Consider the following 6,154-nt stretch of genomic DNA (forward strand, 5'->3'; position numbering starts at 1 on the left):
GTTTCATAGTTCCCTTAATTTAGAAAAATTCACTATATATAGCTTGCATTCAGAACTACATGGAGGCTTAATTTAAAAAAAAAAAAAAAAAACAATCTGTTCAGATAAATGCATTTCCTACCCTGAAAAAATCAGACTTAAGCATCACCTCCAGTTAAGCACCAACCAAAAATAAGGTTTATACTAATTAAATCCTGAAAAAATCAGACTTATGCATCACCTCCAGTTAAGCACCAACCAAAAATAAGGTTTATACTAATTAAATCCTGAAAAAGAGATTTTTGTTTCTAGAGGGGGAGAATCCAACTCACTGATGAAAAAATAACTTGCAGGCATTCCATGGGGCTTATTGCAACCCCCTAACCAGCGACTCATTCTCATACTGAGTGGGAAGAGTGTTTTGCTTGTGGCTAATACAGCTCTATGTACCTGCTCCCAGACATAGGATTTTCACTGAGGAGACTTGGGGGAGTGTTCTGTCCTCTGTGAAGGCATTTTCCAATAGCTGGGGGTGAGGGCTGGTGCCCAGGCTGCCTCCCCTGGTCTTTGGGGACTCTGGGAGTAGACTTGAGGGCAGGGGGCTCCCTCTATTTCTCCATGGGCACAGCGAGCTTCTTTTCCTCCTTCCTACAACTGTTGGGGTTTGACTTTTGTTCTTTGTGGGGTTGCAGTGGGGACAGAGGCAGCTCTTTATTCACTCTCAGGCAAATCTCCATGTAATTGGGCTTTCACAATTCTGTGGCAGCTCCATTTACCTGCACCAATTTACATGCAGTTATAGTAAGGACAGAGGGAGTCTGTCCACGCTGTGCATTTCCCTCTGCTTTTCTACCACCATGGGGTCCTCAGGTAAATGGGCTGGGGAGGGAAATCATTCACATGTTGCTGATACAGACAGCAGGGAGGGCTCTCTGGGGACCACTACAGGAATTGTGTTCCTACTTGCATCTGCATTGAGGCTTCTTTCTTTTGATAATCCTATTATCAAGCTAGATAGCCTGTTTTCAAACAAGTTCTGTCTTCAAATTGCCTGCAGATCCAGGTAATGGGGGTAAGTTGGACAGCAACAGTTCAAAGTTTGTGATGGAGGCTTTGGTTGTGTTAGAGACTGAGTTTGGATGCTTGTAAACTTCTCCTCCCTTTTCTTCTTATGGCCAAAGCAATTTTTCCTTCTTCTGGGATGATACTGTCTGAGTGAAGTCAGATGATAGGCTGCAGGCTTGAAGGTTGGAGATGTAAACCCATGTATAAATCCAGTATTTGGAAATAGAGTTACCAAGGGTGGACTGAAATAGCTATGCAGGGGTAGATTCAGATATTTTTCGCAACATTACTATGCAACAATTTTGATTTGGCCTTACTTTTTCTCCCTTCTCATCCACCTGGACTAAAGGTAAAGATCTTAGCACTTCAACAATCAAATCCACACTAGTACTGAGTTTCTTGATATGGTCAAGGTTAGCTACCATTGTAATTAGAACATACTGATCACTGTCCATCTGTGATATAAGATACATGGCACTAGCAAGATTCTCCCTAGATAAACAGAATTCCTATTTTTAAGTACTTCTCCAGGGTCTTCTTGGCTTTCTGGTTGAGATTCATTTTCTCCTGTTTCACTATTTTCAGGTAGAGATTCGTATTCTGCATGATCCAGAGCCAAAGCGTTCATGTATGTTATGACTCACATAAATCTGGTAATGCTGCATTCTCATGACTTTTGTCACCATCACCATTGACATCCAATCCCTGTGGGCTGCAGTCTGCACCATGGCTGGCTGTCTCCTCCCTTGCAGAACTCAAAGCAACACCTGCACTGCTTGCTTCCATATGTAACAAGAGTCCCCCATACTTTTGCATTAGGCTGTGGCTCTGAAACCTTAGCTGTTTGTACCTGACTCAAAGCTGGGACGGAACTTGTTTGAGAAGTGGTTTGAGATATAGGACCATTCATCAGATGAGAGCTGTCCTTGCTCTCTTGGCCTCGCTGTGCCTGCAGTTCAGCCACAACTTTAGCGTCCTGATCAGAAGTCATGGGTTCCACTGGGAGAAGTTTAATATAAACTTCAGGATGCTGCCAGCACCACCAGCCCCACCCAACCAGCCTCTGGTGGGCTCATTACCACAGCCCCAGTGCCCGGTGACCATGCAACATGCAGGGAGAGCCAAGGAGGGAAACTGTAGGAAGAGGCGGTGCTGCAGGGCTGGGCTGGACGCAGGGAGGAAGGGCAAGCACAGACTGGGTGCAGCGGCAGAAGCGGATTCTTCCCCTTTTGGGCCCACAAATGCCTCAACCTCAAGACCCCGGATCCCCAACACCCCTTCCCTTCGCATGAGAACACACCTAAATAAATGCTTAAAAGGTTGTGTGTGAATCAATCTGGCAGAAATTCACTAAATACCAAGTTGATAGCATCCATCATAGAGCAGATGGGAGACTGAGCAGAGCCCAGCATCGGACCAGGCTACTTCTGATGAGAATACAGGGCTTACATGTTCTCAGAAAGGAACACTGGACAGACCCAGCTTGAGGTCATCTCTGCTTTTGATATCTATTAAGGGTTTACGTATTAGGAAAGTGTCAAGGAGAATTCCAGAACAATAACATTGAATCACAATGGGAAAAAAAAAAAAAAAGATGTTTTAACACGGTTGGAAAAAGATGTGATAGTTCTGTGGATTGGGCAATAATGTTGAATTAATGTTTGTTTTCTAAATTGGGGTTCATATGCTGTTTATCAGGGGACCACCCTATAGTTAGCAGAAACATCTTGTGTCAGGGACAAAGTGCTAAAAGGGTAACAACTGGGCATTCTCAATGAATGAGACTCACTCATGGTATTTCAGTAAGTTTGAAATAATTTCAAAATTAACTACTCTTAAAATGACCAAATTGTAAGATGATAATATCCATATCATGTTAGTAAAGCAGGGACAGGATCAAATACTATAAAGGCTAAACCTTCCCCAATTCGTATTAGGTCAAAGTTGTAAAACTTGTCCCCTTCTAAGCATCTGCATGCCTGTGTGGAGAATGCACACAAAATAGAATAATACTCACAATGCATTTCTTGTTGTGAGTATGTTTGTGATGATTTGGAAACAGCTTGATCTTTCTATTTTAAAGATTTTGAAAATCCTGTTGCTCTTTAAAAATAATTATTTTATTTTTGTACTTGAAAAGCAGAGATGTGGGTGTAACTCAAATCTGTTGGCTCACTCCCCAACTTTATGCCACAGCTGGGGCAGGACCAAGCCCAAACTAGCAACCTGAAACACAATCTGGGTCTATAAAAAAGGTGGCATGGACTCAACTCCTTTAACCCTCATCACTGTCTCACAGAATGCACACCAACATGAAGCTGGAATCAGAAGCAGATCTGGGACTTTTCCCAGGCTCTCTGACATAGGATGCAGGCATCTCAAGCAGTGGTCCAACCACTATGTCAAATGACCATTCCTTAATTTTTAATTTAGTTTTTATTTGAAAATCAGAGAGACTGAGAAAGGCAAGCAGCAGAAATCATTCACCTGTTGGCTTACTACACAATGCCCACCACAATCAGGACCGAATTAGATGAAAGACAGGAGCCAGGAGCTTCATCCAGGTCTTCCATATGATTGGCATGGAACCAAGTACTTGGACCATTATCCACTGCCTTCTCCACAGACTAGCAAGACTCTAGATTGGAAGAGGAGTTTCCAGGACTCAAACATGCACTCCTGTATCAGATGTCAATGTCAGAAGAGCAGCTTCACCTATTGAATCACATGCTAGTTCCTGCATCAATTCAAACCAGTGCATTCTATCCTATATGCATCCTATCCTATATGCATCCTATCCTATATGCATCCTATCCTATATGTATTCAAAGAATGCAAAGCTGGACATCCCCTCCCTTTCCTTATTTTAAAAGCCTCAGTCCTGCTTCACCTCAGAAGAACCAAGGTTCACTTTAAACTGAATCTGTTTTGCAATTTGCAATCTTATTCTGCATCCAAAAAACATCTCTCTGATTTTATTTTAATCTCATTTGTGACCTTTTGCTTTATATAATCCAGGGCTATCTGGTCTTATCTCCTTGCCTACTGGCAGATTTGGGAAAATGTCTTATAATATGTATTTTCACTTCCCTTGGGTGAATACCTGAGGGTTAAAATGTTAGATAAGTGAATGCTACATTTTTCTCCCTAAAAACTCTTCCTTGAACTAGAATCCATATGTCTTACTGCTCATAAAGCAGATGTTCTTCAGAATCACATCCTGTACAGCTTTCCCTCAGATGACTCAAGCAGGGCCTGAACTTCTTTGGTGACATCCATAGTCATATCCTTGAATATGACTAACTCCTAAAATATGGACATCCTTGCTCAGCCAAGGCCATCTGTACCGATGTCTAGGAGAGAAGGTCATAACTGTACCAAGCAGGTGGCTCTATGGATAGAAAATTTAAACCATGGTTGGGATTACCCTCAAATACTTCCCTGTACTGGCCTTCCATGTGTTTTTCCCACACAATCACTGGAATATGTACATAATCTAAGCATTGATTTCAATATATGGGAGTTTCACAGCTATGCTGTGAAATAACCTGTAGATGTCTGAGTAAAGTGGGAAGTTATATATGATTATAAATTTTTGAACTTACGAATACAAAACTACTTCCTTATTGGTTTCAATTGCATCTCCTAACTCATTATGAGGCAGCTAAACATGAATGAATTCTGACATATCAACTATGACCATGAGTTAACTATTGGTTCTGATATGAACCTTAGGTTCCTCCACAAAATGACTGAACATTGGAAGAGGCAAAGAGCTAAAGTATATGGTGTTCCTTATATAGCAAATAATAAATGGGGCTTATGTCTGTTTGTGTTAAGGTGGAGATGATGATGAAACAGTGACCAGCATTATTCAGATTGAACAGTCTAAACACAACACCTGGGATACAGCAGGTGCAGCTCTTTCAACTCCATCTCACTACTGTGTTCACTGCCACAAATAAGAAGCAGTTCCAGACAGGCTCAGATTCCTGAATTGCTGCAATATGATGATCCTATCCTGATTTCTTCTGTGGCAAAGACTCCCTTCTCTCTTCTCTGGGGTTTCCAATCATCAGTTATTATTTTCCTTGTATCTGTTACTATTATTATTTATTTATTTGAGAGGCAGAGGTTTAGACAGAGAGGAGACACAGCAGGAGCTCTCCCTCCATCTGGTCCATTCCCCAAATGGCCACAATGGCCAGAGCTGGGCCAACCCCAAGCCAGGAGCCAGGATCTCCTCTGGGTCTCCCATGTGAGTGCAGGGGCCCACGCACCTGAGCCATATTCCACTGCTTTTACAGGCCATTATCAGGGAGCTGGATCAGAAGTGGAGCAGCCAGGACACCAACCAGTGCCCATATGAGATGCTAGTACTATAGGAGAAGGATTAGCTTCCTATGCCATAGTGTCAGTCTCATTTCCTTGTCTCTTAATCTAGTCTCTCTGCTAAATGGGAAACAGAAGATTTCCAATTTAATGTCATCTCAACAGTCATTCAAAAATTGTCATGTAACACTATTTTTTATTGCTACGTGCCTTTTAAATCTGCAGCCAGGGGCCATAGGGAGTAAAGAAACTGCCTGGTGTTGTATGAAAGCAGAGAAGGCTAGCACTCCCCTTGACAAGGATGGAAGAGGCCCTCGGGCCTTACAGCACACATACGGTTAAGGCATTGCCACCGACTTCGTGGCATCTAACCACTGTTTTTTCCTGTGAAGGAGAAGAAGAAAAAGGATAAAAAGAAACACATTAAGGAAGAACCCATTTCTGAGGAAGAGCCATGCACCGGCTCTGCAATTCCTAGTCCATAGATAAAGAAAAAAAAAGAAAAAAAGAAAGATAGTGACAACTAATAGAAGGGAACTGTTATTCTCTGACCAGGACACATCAGCCTCAGTTGGGAGTGTACCAGAGATGTCATCTACAGTAACCAAGGGGTGGTTGAGTAAAACAAAGCGAATCATCCATCTATAGCTTTTCAAACCAATTTGTGTCTTGACATCAACTCTGTTAACCTTTTTATATCATTTCTTAGAGTCTTTGATAAACATATAAAAATATTTTATTTGTAAAAAAAAAAAAACAAGAAAGAAAAAGAAACTGC

The 6,154-nt window shown here is 41.9% G+C and overlaps 1 non-coding gene and 1 pseudogene across 1 annotated transcript; one reads left to right on the plus strand and one right to left on the minus strand.

The window, feature by feature from the left end:
- Nucleotides 1-410: 410 nt before the first annotated feature.
- LOC149119213 (la-related protein 4B pseudogene) lies at nucleotides 411-2,076 on the minus strand (annotated as a pseudogene).
- Nucleotides 2,077-5,633: 3,557 nt separating this feature from the next.
- On the plus strand, nucleotides 5,634-5,759 carry LOC149119214 (U6atac minor spliceosomal RNA). The gene has a single exon (XR_016228793.1). It is a non-coding gene; the product is annotated as a U6atac minor spliceosomal RNA (small nuclear RNA).
- The last annotated feature ends 395 nt before the right edge of the window (nucleotides 5,760-6,154 follow it).

The sequence above is a fragment of the Oryctolagus cuniculus genome, chromosome Y (genome assembly GCF_051225735.1).
Source record: "Oryctolagus cuniculus isolate XC-2025 breed Fujian yellow rabbit chromosome Y, ASM5122573v1, whole genome shotgun sequence".
Taxonomy (NCBI): Eukaryota; Metazoa; Chordata; class Mammalia; order Lagomorpha; family Leporidae; genus Oryctolagus; species Oryctolagus cuniculus.